The sequence below is a fragment of the Phyllobates terribilis genome, unplaced genomic scaffold, assembly GCF_046119375.1.
Source record: "Phyllobates terribilis strain yellow unplaced genomic scaffold, ASM4611937v1 Scaffold_11__3_contigs__length_659146591, whole genome shotgun sequence".
NCBI lineage: Eukaryota > Metazoa > Chordata > Amphibia > Anura > Dendrobatidae > Phyllobates > Phyllobates terribilis.
The window spans coordinates 595,734,503-595,750,114 of record NW_027362771.1 but is presented as its reverse complement, the minus strand read 5'-3'; positions in this window follow the sequence as shown (position 1 = coordinate 595,750,114).

Here is a 15,612-nt window from a genome sequence, read left to right as displayed (position 1 = left end):
TCTGCCTCTAGCTCCTTTCTCTCTGTCTGTCTCTGCCTCTAGCTCCTTTCTCTCTGTGTCTGTCTCTGCCTCTAGCTCCTTTCTCTCTGTGTCTGTCTCTGCCTCTAGCTCCTTTCTCTCTGTCTGTCTCTGCCTCTAGCTCCTTTCTCTCTGTGTCTGTCTCGGCCTCTAGCTCCTTTCTCTCTGTCTCTGCCTCTAGCTCCTTTCTCTCTGTCTCTGCCTCTAGCTCCTTTCTCTCTGTGTCTGTCTCTGCCTCTAGCTCCTTTCTCTCTCTGTCTGTCTCTGCCTCTAGCTCCTTTCTCTCTCTGTTTGTCTCTGCCTCTAGCTCCTTTCTCTCTGTGTCTGTCTCTGCCTCTAGCTCCTTTCTCTCTGTGTCTGTCTCTGCCTCTAGCTCCTTTCTCTCTGTGTCTGTCTCTGCCTCTAGCTCCTTTCTCTCTGTGTCTGTCTCTGCCTCTAGCTCCTTTCTCTCTGTGTCTGTCTCTGCCTCTAGCTCCTTTCTCTCTGTGTCTGTCTCTGCCTCTAGCTCCTTTCTCTCTGTCTCTGCCTCTAGCTCCTTTCTCTCTGTGTCTGTCTCTGCCTCTAGCTCCTTTCTCTCTCTGTCTGTCTCTGCCTCTAGCTCCTTTCTCTCTCTGTTTGTCTCTGCCTCTAGCTCCTTTCTCTCTGTGTCTGTCTCTGCCTCTAGCACCCTTCTCTCTGTGTCTGTCTCTGCCTCTAGCTCCTTTCTCTCTGTGTCTGTCTCTGCCTCTAGCTCCTTTCTCTCTGTCTGTCTCTGCCTCTAGCTCCTTGCTCTGCATGTCCGTCTCTGCCTCTAGCTCCTTTCTCTCCCTGTCCGTCTCTGCCTCTAGCTCCTTGCTCTCCCTGTCCGTTTCTGCCGCTAGCTCCTTGCTCTCCCTGTCCGTCTCTGCCTCTAGCTCCTTGCTCTCCCTGTAAGTCTCTGCCTCTAGCTCCTTGCTCTCCCTGTCCGTCTCTGCCTCTAGCTCCTTTCTCTCTCTGTCCGTCTCTGCCTCTAGCTCCTTTCTCTCTCTGTCCGCCTCTGCCTCTAGCTCCTTTCTCTCTCTGTCCGTCTCTGCCTCTAGCTCCTTTCTCTCTCTGTCCATCTCTGCCTCTAGCTCCTTTCTCTCTCTGTCCGTCTCTGCCTCTAGCTCCTTTCTCTCTGTGTCCGCCTCTGCCTCTAGCTCCTTTCTCTCTGTGTCCGTCTCTGCCTCTAGCTCCTTTCTCTCTGTGTGTGTCTCTGCCTCCAGCTCCTTTCTCTCTGTGTCCGTCTCTGCCTCTAGCTCCTTTCTCTCTGTGTCCGTCTCTGCCTCTAGCTCCTTTCTCTCTTTGTCCGTCTCTGCCTCTAGCTCCTTTCTCTCTGTGTCCGTCTCTACCTCTAGCTCCTTTCTCTCTGTGTCCGTCTCTGCCTCTAGCTCCTTTCTCTCTGTGTCCGTCTCTGCCTCTAGCTCCTTTCTCTCTGTGTCCATCTCTGCCTCTAGCTCCTTTCTCTCTGTGTCCGTCTCTGCCTCTAGCTCCTTTCTCTCTGTGTCCGTCTCTGCCTCTAGCTCCTTTCTCTCTGTGTCTGTCTCTGCCTCTAGCTCCTTTCTCTCTGTGTCTGTCTCTGCCTCTAGCTCCTTTCTCACTGTGTCTGTCTCTGCCTCTAGCTCCTTTCTCTCTGTGTCTGTCTCTGCCTCTAGCTCCTTTCTCTCTGTCTGTCTCTGCCTCTAGCTCCTTTCTCTCTGTGTCTGTCTCTGCCTCTAGCTCTTTTCTCTCTGTGTCTGTCTCTGCCTCTAGCTCCTTTCTCTCTGTGTCTGTCTCTGCCTCTAGCTCCTTTCTCTCTGTGTCTGTCTCTGCCTCTAGCTCCTTTCTCTCTGTCTGTCTCTGCCTCTAGCTCCTTTCTCTCTGTGTCTGTCTCTGCCTCTAGCTCCTTTCTCTCTGTGTCTGTCTCTGCCTCTAGCTCCTTTCTCACTGTGTCTGTCTCTGCCTCTAGCTCCTTTCTCTCTGTGTCTGTCTCTGCCTCTAGCTCCTTTCTCTCTGTCTGTCTCTGCCTCTAGCTCCTTTCTCTCTGTGTCTGTCTCTGCCTCTAGCTCTTTTCTCTCTGTGTCTGTCTCTGCCTCTAGCTCCTTTCTCTCTGTGTCTGTCTCTGCCTCTAGCTCCTTTCTCTCTGTGTCTGTCTCTGCCTCTAGCTCCTTTCTCTCTGTCTGTCTCTGCCTCTAGCTCCTTTCTCTCTGTGTCTGTCTCTGCCTCTAGCTCCTTTCTCTCTGTGTCTGTCTCTGCCTCTAGCTCCTTTCTCACTGTGTCTGTCTCTGCCTCTAGCTCCTTTCTCTGTGTCTGTCTCTGCCTCTAGCTCCTTTCTCACTGTGTCTGTGTCTGCCTCTAGCTCCTTTCTCTCTGTCTGTCTCTGCCTCTAGATCCTTTCTCTCTTTGTCCGTCTCTGCCTCTAGCTCCTTTCTCTCTGTGTCCGTCTCTGCCTCTAGCTCCTTTCTCTCTGCGTCCGTCTCTGCCTCTAGCTCCTTTCTCTCTGCGTCCGTCTCTGCCTCTAGCTCCTTTCTCACTGCGTCCGTCTCCGCCTCTAGCTCCTTTCTCTCTGCGTCCGTCTCCGTCTCTAGCTCCTTTCTCTCTGCGTCCGTCTCCGCCTCTAGCTCCTTTCTCTCTGCGTCCGTCTCCGCCTCTAGCTCCTTTCTCTCTGCGTCCGTCTCCGCCTCTAGCTCCTTTCTCTCTGCGTCCGTCTCCGCCTCTAGCTCCTTTCTCTCTGCGTCCGTCTCCGCCTCTAGCTCCTTTCTCTCTGCGTCCGTCTCCGCCTCTAGCTCCTTTCTCTCTGCGTCCGTCTCCGCCTCTAGCTCCTTTCTCTCTGCGTCCGTCTCCGCCTCTAGCTCCTTTCTCTCTGCGTCCGTCTCCGCCTCTAGCTCCTTTCCCTCTGCGTCCGTCTCCGCCTCTAGCTCCTTTCTCTCTGCGTCCGTCTCCGCCTCTAGCTCCTTTCTCTCTGCGTCCGTCTCCGCCTCTAGCTCCTTTCTCTCTGCGTCCGTCTCCGCCTCTAGCTCCTTTCTCACTGCGTCTGCCTCTAGCTCCTTTCTCTCTGTGTCCGTCTCCGCCTCTAGCTCCTTTCTCTCTGTGTCCGTCTCCGCCTCTAGCTCCTTTCTCTCTGTGTCCGTCTCTGCCTCTAGCTCCTTTCTCTCTGTGTCCGTCTCTGCCTCTAGCTCCTTTCTCTCTGTGTCCGTCTCTGCCTCTAGCTCCTTTCTCTCTGTGTCCGTCTCTGCCTCTAGCTCCTTTCTCTCTGTGTCCGTCTCTGCCTCTAGCTCCTTTCTCTCTGTGTCCGTCTCTGCCTCTAGCTCCTTTCTCTCTGTGTCCGTCTCTGCCTCTAGCTCCTTTCTCTCTGTGTCCGTCTCTGCCTCTAGCTCCTTTCTCTCTGTGTCCGTCTCTGCCTCTAGCTCCTTTCTCTCTGTGTCTGTCTCTGCCTCTAGCTCCTTTCTCTCTGTGTCTGTCTCTGCCTCTAGCTCCTTTCTCTCTGTGTCTGTCTCTGCCTCTAGCTCCTTTCTCTCTGTGTCTGTCTCTGCATCTAGTTCCTTTCTCTCTGTCTGTCTCTGCCTCTAGCTCCTTTCTCTCTGTCTGTCTCTGCCTCTAGCTCCTTTCTCTCTGTGTCTGTCTCTGCCTCTAGCTCCTTTCTCTCTGTGTCTGTCTCTGCCTCTAGCTCCTCCTTCTATGTCTGTCTCTGCCTCTAGCTCCTTTCTCTCTGTGTCTGTCTCTGCCTCTAGCTCCTTTCTCTCTGTGTCTGTCTCTGCCTCTAGCTCCTTTCTCTCTGTGTCTGTTTCTGCCTCTAGCTCCTTTCTCTCTGTGTCTGTCTCTGCCTCTAGCTCCTTTCTCTCTATGTCTGTCTCTGCCTCTAGCTCCTTTCTCTCTGTGTCTGTCTCAGCCTCTAGCTCCTTTCTCTCAGTTTGTCTCTGCCTCTAGCTCCTTTCTCTCTGTGTCTGTCTCTGCCTCCAGCTCCTTTCTCTGTGTCTGTCTCTGCCTCTAGCTCCTTTCTCTCTGTGTCTGTCTCTGCCTCTAGCTCCTTTCTCTCTGTGTCTGTCTCTGCCTCTAGCTCCTTTCTCTCTATGTCTGTCTCTGCCTGTAGCTCCTTTCTCTCTGTGTCTGTCTCAGCCTCTAGCTCCTTTCTCTCAGTTTGTCTCTGCCTCTAGCTCCTTTCTCTCTGTGTCTGTCTCTGCCTCTAGCTCCTTTCTCTGTGTCTGTCTCTGCCTCTAGCTCCTTTCTCTCTGTGTCTGTCTCTGCCTCTAGCTCCTTTCTCTCTGTGTCTGTCTCTGCCTCTAGCTCCTTTCTCTCTGCCTCTAGCTCCTTTCTCTCTGTGTCTGTCTTTGCCTCTAGCTCCTTTCTCTCTATGTCTGTCTCTGCCTCTAGCTCCTTTCTCTCTGTGTCTGTCTCTGCCTCTAGCTCCTTTCTCTCTGTGTCTGTCTCTGCCTCTAGCTCCTTTCTCTCTGTGTCTGTCTCTGCCTCTAGCTCCTTTCTCTCTGTGTCTGTCTCTGCCTCTAGCTCCTTTCTCTCTGTGTCTGTCTCTGCCTTTAGCTCCCTTCTCTCTGTCTGTCTCTGCCTCTAGCTCCTTTCTCTCTGTGTCTGTCTCTGCCTTTAGCTCCCTTCTCTCTGTCTGTCTCTGCCTCTAGCTCCTTTCTCTCTCTGTCTGTCTCTGTCTCTAGCTCCTTTCTGTTTGTGTCTGTCTCTGCCTCTAGCTCCTTTCTCTCTGTGTCTGTCTCTGCCTCTAGCTCCTTTCTCTCTGTGTCTGTCTCTGCCACTAGCTCCTTTCTCTCTGTGTCTCTCTCTGCCTCTAGATTCTTTCTCTCTGTGTCTGTCTCTGCCTCTAGCTCCTTTCTCTCTGTGTCTGACTCGGCCTCTAGCTCCTTTCCCTCTGTGTCTGTCTCTGCCTCTAGCTCCTTTCTCTCTGTGTCTGACTCGGCCTCTAGCTCCTTTCTCTCTGTGTCTGTCTCTGCCTCTAGCTCCTTTCACTCTGTGTCTGTCTCTAGCTCCTTTCTCTCTGTGTCTGTCTCTAGCTCCTTTCTCTCTGTGTCTGTCTCTGCCTCTAGATCCTTTCTCTCTGTGTCTGTTTCTGCCTCTAGCTCCTTTCTCTCTGTGTCTGTCTCTGCCTCTAGCTCCTTTCACTCTGTGTCTGTCTCTGCCTCTAGCTCCTTTTTCTCTGTGTCTGTCTCTAGCTCCTTTCTCTCTGTGTCTGTCTCTAGCTCCTTTCTCTCTGTGTCTGTCTCTGCCTCTAGCTCCTTTCTCTCTGTGTCTGTCTCTGCCTCTAGCTCCTTTGTCTCTATGTCTGTCTCTGCCTCTAGCTCCTTTCTCTCTGTGATTTTCTCTGCCCCTAGATCCTTTCTCCCTGTGACTTTCTCTGCCCCTAGCTCCTTTCTCTCTGTGTCTGTCTCTGCCTCTAGCTCCTTTCTCTCTGTGTCTGTCTCTGCTTCTAGCTCCTTTCTCTCTGTGTCTGTCTCTGCCTCTAGCTCCTTTCTCTCTGTGTCTATCTCTGCTTCTAGCTCCTTTCTCTCTGTGTCTGTCTCTGCCTCTAGCTCCTTTCTCTCTGTGTCTGTCTCTGCCTCTAGCTCCTTTCTCTCTGTGTCTGTCTCTGCCTCTAGCTCCTTTCTCTCTGTGTCTGTCTCTGCCTCTAGCTCCTTTCTCTCTATGTCTGTTTCTGCCTCTAGCTCCTTTCTCTCTATGTCTGTCTCTGCCTCTAGCTCCTTTGTCTCTATGTCTGTCTCTGCCTCTAGCTCCTTTCTCTCTGTGATTTTCTCTGCCCCTAGATCCTTTCTCCCTGTGACTTTCTCTGCCCCTAGCTCCTTTCTCTCTGTGTCTGTCTCTGCCTCTAGCTCCTTTCTCTCTGTGTCTGTCTCTGCCACTAGCTCCTTTCTCTCTGTGTCTGACTCGGCCTCTAGCTCCTTTCCCTCTGTGTCTGTCTCTGCCTCTAGCTCCTTTCTCTCTGTGTCTGACTCGGCCTCTAGCTCCTTTCTCTCTGTGTCTGTCTCTGCCTCTAGCTCCTTTCACTCTGTGTCTGTCTCTAGCTCCTTTCTCTCTGTGTCTGTCTCTAGCTCCTTTCTCTCTGTGTCTGTCTCTGCCTCTAGATCCTTTCTCTCTGTGTCTGTTTCTGCCTCTAGCTCCTTTCTCTCTGTGTCTGTCTCTGCCTCTAGCTCCTTTCACTCTGTGTCTGTCTCTGCCTCTAGCTCCTTTTTCTCTGTGTCTGTCTCTAGCTCCTTTCTCTCTGTGTCTGTCTCTAGCTCCTTTCTCTCTGTGTCTGTCTCTGCCTCTAGCTCCTTTCTCTCTGTGTCTGTCTCTGCCTCTAGCTCCTTTGTCTCTATGTCTGTCTCTGCCTCTAGCTCCTTTCTCTCTGTGATTTTCTCTGCCCCTAGATCCTTTCTCCCTGTGACTTTCTCTGCCCCTAGCTCCTTTCTCTCTGTGTCTGTCTCTGCCTCTAGCTCCTTTCTCTCTGTGTCTGTCTCTGCTTCTAGCTCCTTTCTCTCTGTGTCTGTCTCTGCCTCTAGCTCCTTTCTCTCTGTGTCTATCTCTGCTTCTAGCTCCTTTCTCTCTGTGTCTGTCTCTGCCTCTAGCTCCTTTCTCTCTGTGTCTGTCTCTGCCTCTAGCTCCTTTCTCTCTGTGTCTGTCTCTGCCTCTAGCTCCTTTCTCTCTGTGTCTGTCTCTGCCTCTAGCTCCTTTCTCTCTATGTCTGTTTCTGCCTCTAGCTCCTTTCTCTCTATGTCTGTCTCTGCCTCTAGCTCCTTTGTCTCTATGTCTGTCTCTGCCTCTAGCTCCTTTCTCTCTGTGATTTTCTCTGCCCCTAGATCCTTTCTCCCTGTGACTTTCTCTGCCCCTAGCTCCTTTCTCTCTATGTCTGTCTCTGCCTCTAGCTCCTTTCTCTCTGTGTCTGTCTCTGCTTCTAGCTCCTTTCTCTCTGTGTCTGTCTCTGCCTCTAGCTCCTTTCTCTCTGTGTCTGTCTCTGCCTCTAGCTCCTTTCTCTCTGTGTCTGTCTCTGCCTCTAGCTCCTTTCTCTCTGTGTCTGTCTCTGCCTCTAGCCCCTTTCTCTCTGTGTCTGTCTCTGCCTCTAGCTCCTTTCTCTCTGTCTGTCTCTGCCTCTAGCTCCTTTCTCTCTGTGTCTGTCTTTTCCTCTAGCTCCTTTCTCTCTATATCTGTCTCTGTCTCTAGCTCCTTTCTCTCTGTGTCTGTCTCTGCCTCTAGCTCCTTTTTCTCTGTCTGTCTCTGCCTCTAGCTCCTTTCTCTCTGTGTCTGTCTCTGCCTCTAGCTCCTTTCTCTCTATGTCTGTCTCTGCCTCTAGCTCCTATCTCTCTGTGTCTGTCTCTGCCTCTAGCTCCTTTCTCTTTGTGTCTGTCTCTGCCTCTAGCTCCTTTCTCTCTGTGTCTGTCTCTGCCTCTAGCTCCTTTCTCTATGTGTCTGTCTCTGCCTATAGCTCCTTTCTCTCTGTGTCTTTCTCTGCCTCGAGCTCCTTTCTCTCTGTCTCTGCATCTAGCTCCTTTCTCTCCGTGTCTGTCTCTGCCTCTAGCTCCTTTCTCTCTGCCTCTAGCTCCTTTCTCTCTGTCTCTGCCTCTAGCTCCTTTCTCTCTGTGTCTGTCTTTTCCTCTAGCTCCTTTCTCTCTGTGTCTGTCTCTGTCTCTAGCTCCTTTCTCTCTGTGTCTGTCTCTGCCTCTAGCTCCTTTCTCTCTGTCTGTCTCTGCCTCTAGCTCCTTTCTCTCTGTGTCTGTCTCTGCCTCTAGCTCCTTTCTCTCTGTGTCTGTCTCTGCCTCTAGCTCCTTTCTCTCTGTCTGTCTCTGCCTCTAGCTCCTTTCTCTCTGTGTCTGTCTCGGCCTCTAGCTCCTTTCTCTCTGTCTCTGCCTCTAGCTCCTTTCTCTCTGTCTCTGCCTCTAGCTCCTTTCTCTCTGTGTCTGTCTCTGCCTCTAGCTCCTTTCTCTCTCTGTCTGTCTCTGCCTCTAGCTCCTTTCTCTCTCTGTTTGTCTCTGCCTCTAGCTCCTTTCTCTCTGTGTCTGTCTCTGCCTCTAGCACCCTTCTCTCTGTGTCTGTCTCTGCCTCTAGCTCCTTTCTCTCTGTGTCTGTCTCTGCCTCTAGCTCCTTTCTCTCTGTCTGTCTCTGCCTCTAGCTCCTTGCTCTGCATGTCCGTCTCTGCCTCTAGCTCCTTTCTCTCCCTGTCCGTCTCTGCCTCTAGCTCCTTGCTCTCCCTGTCCGTTTCTGCCACTAGCTCCTTGCTCTCCCTGTCCGTCTCTGCCTCTAGCTCCTTGCTCTCCCTGTCCGTCTCTGCCTCTAGCTCCTTGCTCTCCCTGTCCGTCTCTGCCTCTAGCTCCTTTCTCTCTCTGTCCGTCTCTGCCTCTAGCTCCTTTCTCTCTCTGTCCGCCTCTGCCTCTAGCTCCTTTCTCTCTCTGTCCGTCTCTGCCTCTAGCTCCTTTCTCTCTCTGTCCATCTCTGCCTCTAGCTCCTTTCTCTCTCTGTCCGTCTCTGCCTCTAGCTCCTTTCTCTCTGTGTCCGCCTCTGCCTCTAGCTCCTTTCTCTCTGTGTCCGTCTCTGCCTCTAGCTCCTTTCTCTCTGTGTGTGTCTCTGCCTCCAGCTCCTTTCTCTCTGTGTCCGTCTCTGCCTCTAGCTCCTTTCTCTCTGTGTCCGTCTCTGCCTCTAGCTCCTTTCTCTCTTTGTCCGTCTCTGCCTCTAGCTCCTTTCTCTCTGTGTCCGTCTCTACCTCTAGCTCCTTTCTCTCTGTGTCCGTCTCTGCCTCTAGCTCCTTTCTCTCTGTGTCCGTCTCTGCCTCTAGCTCCTTTCTCTCTGTGTCCATCTCTGCCTCTAGCTCCTTTCTCTCTGTGTCCGTCTCTGCCTCTAGCTCCTTTCTCTCTGTGTCCGTCTCTGCCTCTAGCTCCTTTCTCTCTGTGTCTGTCTCTGCCTCTAGCTCCTTTCTCTCTGTGTCTGTCTCTGCCTCTAGCTCCTTTCTCACTGTGTCTGTCTCTGCCTCTAGCTCCTTTCTCTCTGTGTCTGTCTCTGCCTCTAGCTCCTTTCTCTCTGTGTCTGTCTTTTCCTCTAGCTCCTTTCTCTCTGTGTCTGTCTCTGTCTCTAGCTCCTTTCTCTCTGTGTCTGTCTCTGCCTCTAGCTCCTTTCTCTCTGTCTGTCTCTGCCTCTAGCTCCTTTCTCTCTGTGTCTGTCTCTGCCTCTAGCTCCTTTCTCTCTGTGTCTGTCTCTGCCTCTAGCTCCTTTCTCTCTGTCTGTCTCTGCCTCTAGCTCCTTTCTCTCTGTGTCTGTCTCGGCCTCTAGCTCCTTTCTCTCTGTCTCTGCCTCTAGCTCCTTTCTCTCTGTCTCTGCCTCTAGCTCCTTTCTCGCTGTGTCTGTCTCTGCCTCTAGCTCCTTTCTCTCTCTGTCTGTCTCTGCCTCTAGCTCCTTTCTCTCTCTGTTTGTCTCTGCCTCTAGCTCCTTTCTCTCTGTGTCTGTCTCTGCCTCTAGCACCCTTCTCTCTGTGTCTGTCTCTGCCTCTAGCTCCTTTCTCTCTGTGTCTGTCTCTGCCTCTAGCTCCTTTCTCTCTGTCTGTCTCTGCCTCTAGCTCCTTGCTCTGCATGTCCGTCTCTGCCTCTAGCTCCTTTCTCTCCCTGTCCGTCTCTGCCTCTAGCTCCTTGCTCTCCCTGTCCGTTTCTGCCACTAGCTGCTTGCTCTCCCTGTCCGTCTCTGCCTCTAGCTCCTTGCTCTCCCTGTCCGTCTCTGCCTCTAGCTCCTTTCTCTCTCTGTCCGTCTCTGCCTCTAGCTCCTTTCTCTCTCTGTCCGCCTCTGCCTCTAGCTCCTTTCTCTCTCTGTCCGTCTCTGCCTCTAGCTCCTTTCTCTCTCTGTCCATCTCTGCCTCTAGCTCCTTTCTCTCTCTGTCCGTCTCTGCCTCTAGCTCCTTTCTCTCTGTGTCCGCCTCTGCCTCTAGCTCCTTTCTCTCTGTGTCCGTCTCTGCCTCTAGCTCCTTTCTCTCTGTGTGTGTCTCTGCCTCCAGCTCCTTTCTCTCTGTGTCCGTCTCTGCCTCTAGCTCCTTTCTCTCTGTGTCCGTCTCTGCCTCTAGCTCCTTTCTCTCTGTGTCCGTCTCTACCTCTAGCTCCTTTCTCTCTGTGTCCGTCTCTGCCTCTAGCTCCTTTCTCTCTGTGTCCGTCTCTGCCTCTAGCTCCTTTCTCTCTGTGTCCATCTCTGCCTCTAGCTCCTTTCTCTCTGTGTCCGTCTCTGCCTCTAGCTCCTTTCTCTCTGTGTCCGTCTCTGCCTCTAGCTCCTTTCTCTCTGTGTCTGTCTCTGCCTCTAGCTCCTTTCTCTCTGTGTCTGTCTCTGCCTCTAGCTCCTTTCTCACTGTGTCTGTCTCTGCCTCTAGCTCCTTTCTCTCTGTGTCTGTCTCTGCCTCTAGCTCCTTTCTCTCTGTGTCTGTCTCTGCCTCTAGCTCCTTTCTCTCTGTGTCTGTCTCTGCCTCTAGCTCCTTTCTCTCTGTCTGTCTCTGCCTCTAGCTCCTTTCTCTCTGTGTCTGTCTCTGCCTCTAGCTCTTTTCTCTCTGTGTCTGTCTCTGCCTCTAGCTCCTTTCTCTCTGTGTCTGTCTCTGCCTCTAGCTCCTTTCTCTCTGTGTCTGTCTCTGCCTCTAGCTCCTTTCTCTCTGTCTGTCTCTGCCTCTAGCTCCTTTCTCTCTGTGTCTGTCTCTGCCTCTAGCTCCTTTCTCTCTGTGTCTGTCTCTGCCTCTAGCTCCTTTCTCACTGTGTCTGTCTCTGCCTCTAGCTCCTTTCTCTGTGTCTGTCTCTGCCTCTAGCTCCTTTCTCACTGTGTCTGTGTCTGCCTCTAGCTCCTTTCTCTCTGTCTGTCTCTGCCTCTAGATCCTTTCTCTCTTTGTCCGTCTCTGCCTCTAGCTCCTTTCTCTCTGCGTCCGTCTCTGCCTCTAGCTCCTTTCTCTCTGCGTCCGTCTCTGCCTCTAGCTCCTTTCTCTCTGCGTCCGTCTCTGCCTCTAGCTCCTTTCTCACTGCGTCCGTCTCCGCCTCTAGCTCCTTTCTCTCTGCGTCCGTCTCCGCCTCTAGCTCCTTTCTCTCTGCGTCCATCTCCGCCTCTAGCTCCTTTCTCTCTGCGTCCGTCTCCGCCTCTAGCTCCTTTCTCTCTGCGTCCGTCTCCGCCTCTAGCTCCTTTCTCTCTGCGTCCGTCTCCGCCTCTAGCTCCTTTCTCTCTGCGTCCGTCTCCGCCTCTAGCTCCTTTCTCTCTGCGTCCGTCTCCGCCTCTAGCTCCTTTCTCTCTGCGTCCGTCTCCGCCTCTAGCTCCTTTCTCTCTGCGTCCGTCTCCGCCTCTAGCTCCTTTCTCTCTGCGTCCGTCTCCGCCTCTAGCTCCTTTCTCTCTGCGTCCGTCTCCGCCTCTAGCTCCTTTCCCTCTGCGTCCGTCTCCGCCTCTAGCTCCTTTCTCTCTGCGTCCGTCTCCGCCTCTAGCTCCTTTCTCTCTGCGTCCGTCTCCGCCTCTAGCTCCTTTCTCTCTGCGTCCGTCTCCGCCTCTAGCTCCTTTCTCACTGCGTCCGCCTCTAGCTCCTTTCTCTCTGTGTCCGTCTCCGCCTCTAGCTCCTTTCTCTCTGTGTCCGTCTCCGCCTCTAGCTCCTTTCTCTCTGTGTCCGTCTCTGCCTCTAGCTCCTTTCTCTCTGTGTCCGTCTCTGCCTCTAGCTCCTTTCTCTCTGTGTCCGTCTCTGCCTCTAGCTCCTTTCTCTCTGTGTCCGTCTCTGCCTCTAGCTCCTTTCTCTCTGTGTCCGTCTCTGCCTCTAGCTCCTTTCTCTCTGTGTCCGTCTCTGCCTCTAGCTCCTTTCTCTCTGTGTCCGTCTCTGCCTCTAGCTCCTTTCTCTCTGTGTCCGTCTCTGCCTCTAGCTCCTTTCTCTCTGTGTCTGTCTCTGCCTCTAGCTCCTTTCTCTCTGTGTCTGTCTCTGCCTCTAGCTCCTTTCTCTCTGTGTCTGTCTCTGCCTCTAGCTCCTTTCTCTCAATGTCTGTCTCTGCCTCTAGCTCCTTTCTGTGTCTGTCTCTGCCTCTAGCTCCTTTCTGTGTCCGTCTCTGCCTCTAGCTCCTTTCTCTCTGTGTCCGTCTCTGCCTCTAGCTCCTTTCTCTCTGTGTCCGTCTCTGCCTCTAGCTCCTTTCTCTCTGTGTCCTTCTCTGCCTCTAGCTCCTTTCACTCTGTGTCCGTCTCTGCCTCTAGCTCCTTTCTCTCTGTGTCCGTCTCTGCCTCTAGCTCCTTTCTCTCTGTGTCCATCTCTGCCTCTAGCTCCTTTCTCTCTGTGTCCGTCTCTGCCTCTAGCTCCTTTCTCTCTGTGTCTGTCTCTGCCTCTAGCTCCTTTCTCTCTGTGTCTGTCTCTGCCTCTAGCTCCTTTCTCTCTGTGTCCGTCTCTGCCTCTAGCTCCTTTCTCTCTGTGTCCGTCTCTGCCTCTAGCTCCTTTCTCTCTGTGTCTGTCTCTGCCTCTAGCTCCTTTCTCTCTGTGTCTGTCTCTGCCTCTAGCTCATTTCTCTCTGTGTCTGTCTCTGCCTCTAGCTCCTTTCTCTCTGTGTCTGTCTCTGCCTCTAGCTCCTTTCTCTCTGTGTCTGTCTCTACCTCTAGCTCCTTTCTCTCTGTGTCTGTCTCTGCCTCTAGCTCCTTTCTCTCTGTGTCTGTCTCCGCCTCTAGCTCCTTTCTCTCTGTGTCTGTCTCTGCCTCTAGCTCATTTCTCTCTGTGTCTGTCTCTGCCTCTAGCTCCTTTCTCTCTGTGTCTGTCTCTGCCTCTAACTCCTTTCTCTCTGTGTCTGTCTCTCCCTCTAGCTCCTTTCTCTCTATGTCTGTATCTGCCTCTAGCTCCTTTCTCTCTATGTCTGTCTCTGCCTCTAGCTCCTTTCTCTCTGTGTCTGTCTCTGCCTCTAGCTCCTTTCTCTCTGTGTCTGTCTCTACCTCTAGCTCCTTTCTCTCTATGTCTGTCTCTGCCTCTAGCTCCTTTCTCTCTATGTCTGTCTCTGCCTCTAGCTCCTTTCTCTCTGTGTCTGTCTTTGCCTCTAGCTCCTTTCTCTCTGTGTCTGTCTCTGCCTCTAGCTCTTTTCTCTCTGTGTCTGTCTCTGCCTTTAGCTCTTTTCTCTCTGTGTCAGTCTCTGCCTCTAGCTCCTTTCTCTCTGTGTCTGTCTCTACCTCTAGCTCCTTTCTCTCTATGTCTGTCTCTGCCTCTAGCTCCTTTCTCTCTATGTCCGTCGCTGCCTCTAGCTCCTTTCTCTCTGTGTCTGTCTCTGCCTCTAGCTCCTTTCTCTCTGTGTCTGTCTCTGCCTCTAGCTCCTTTCTCTCTGTGTCTGTCTCTGCCTCTAGCTCCTTTCTCTCTGTGTCCTTCTCTGCCTCTAGCTCCTTTCTCTCTGTGTCTGTCTCTGCCTCTAGCTCCTTTCTCTCTGTGTCTGTCTCTGCCTCTAGCTCCTTTCTCTCTGTGTCTGTCTCTGCCTCTAGCTCCTTTCTGTGTCTGTCTCTGCCTCTAGCTCCTTTCTGTGTCCGTCTCTGCCGCTAGCTCCTTTCTCTCTGTGTCCATCTCTGCCTCTAGCTCCTTTCTCTCTGTGTCCTTCTCTGCCTCTAGCTCCTTTCACTCTGTGTCCGTCTCTGCCTCTAGCTCCTTTCTCTCTGTGTCCGTCTCTGCCTCTAGCTCCTTTCTCTCTGTGTCCGTCTCTGCCTCTAGCTCCTTTCTCTCTGTGTCCGTCTCTGCCTCTAGCTCCTTTCTCTCTGTGTCCGTCTCTGCCTCTAGCTCCTTTCTCTCTGTGTCCGTCTCTGCCTCTAGCTCCTTTCTCTCTGTGTCTGTCTCTGCCTCTAGCTCCTTTCTCTCTGTGTCTGTCTCTGCCTCTAGCTCCTTTCTCTCTGTGTCTGTCTCTGCCTCTAGCTCCTTTCTCTCAATGTCTGTCTCTGCCTCTAGCTCCTTTCTGTGTCTGTCTCTGCCTCTAGCTCCTTTCTCTCTGTGTCCGTCTCTGCCTCTAGCTCCTTTCTCTCTGTGTCCGTCTCTGCCTCTAGCTCCTTTCTCTCTGTGTCCTTCTCTGCCTCTAGCTCCTTTCACTCTGTGTCCGTCTCTGCCTCTAGCTCCTTTCTCTCTGTGTCCGTCTCTGCCTCTAGCTCCTTTCTCTCTGTGTCCATCTCTGCCTCTAGCTCCTTTCTCTCTGTGTCCGTCTCTGCCTCTAGCTCCTTTCTCTCTGTGTCTGTCTCTGCCTCTAGCTCCTTTCTCTCTGTGTCTGTCTCTGCCTCTAGCTCCTTTCTCTCTGTGTCCGTCTCTGCCTCTAGCTCCTTTCTCTCTGTGTCCGTCTCTGCCTCTAGCTCCTTTCTCTCTGTGTCTGTCTCTGCCTCTAGCTCCTTTCTCTCTGTGTCTGTCTCTGCCTCTAGCTCCTTTCTCTCTGTGTCTGTCTCTGCCTCTAGCTCCTTTCTCTCTGTGTCTGTCTCTGCCTCTAGCTCCTTTCTCTCTGTGTCTGTCTCTACCTCTAGCTCCTTTCTCTCTGTGTCTGTCTCTGCCTCTAGCTCCTTTCTCTCTGTGTCTGTCTCCGCCTCTAGCTCCTTTCTCTCTGTGTCTGTCTCTGCCTCTAGCTCCTTTCTCTCTGTGTCTGTCTCTGCCTCTAGCTCCTTTCTCTCTGTGTCTGTCTCTGCCTCTAGCTCATTTCTCTCTGTGTCTGTCTCTGCCTCTAGCTCCTTTCTCTCTGTGTCTGTCTCTGCCTCTAGCTCCTTTCTCTCTGTGTCTGTCTCTACCTCTAGCTCCTTTCTCTCTGTGTCTGTCTCTGCCTCTAGCTCCTTTCTCTCTGTGTCTGTCTCCGCCTCTAGCTCCTTTCTCTCTGTGTCTGTCTCTGCCTCTAGCTCATTTCTCTCTGTGTCTGTCTCTGCCTCTAGCTCCTTTCTCTCTGTGTCTGTCTCTGCCTCTAACTCCTTTCTCTCTGTGTCTGTCTCTCCCTCTAGCTCCTTTCTCTCTATGTCTGTATCTGCCTCTAGCTCCTTTCTCTCTATGTCTGTCTCTGCCTCTAGCTCCTTTCTCTCTGTGTCTGTCTCTGCCTCTAGCTCCTTTCTCTCTGTGTCTGTCTCTACCTCTAGCTCCTTTCTCTCTATGTCTGTCTCTGCCTCTAGCTCCTTTCTCTCTATGTCTGTCTCTGCCTCTAGCTCCTTTCTCTCTGTGTCTGTCTTTGCCTCTAGCTCCTTTCTCTCTGTGTCTGTCTCTGCCTCTAGCTCTTTTCTCTCTGTGTCTGTCTCTGCCTTTAGCTCTTTTCTCTCTGTGTCAGTCTCTGCCTCTAGCTCCTTTCTCTCTGTGTCTGTCTCTACCTCTAGCTCCTTTCTCTCTATGTCTGTCTCTGCCTCTAGCTCCTTTCTCTCTATGTCCGTCGCTGCCTCTAGCTCCTTTCTCTCTGTGTCTGTCTCTGCCTCTAGCTCCTTTCTCTCTGTGTCTGTCTCTGCCTCTAGCTCCTTTCTCTCTGTGTCTGTCTCTGCCTCTAGCTCCTTTCTCTCTGTGTCCTTCTCTGCCTCTAGCTCCTTTCTCTCTGTGTCTGTCTCTGCCTCTAGCTCCTTTCTCTCTGTGTCTGTCTCTGCCTCTAGCTCCTTTCTCTCTGTGTCTGTCTCTGCCTCTAGCTCCTTTCTGTGTCTGTCTCTGCCTCTAGCTCCTTTCTGTGTCCGTCTCTGCCGCTAGCTCCTTTCTCTCTGTGTCCA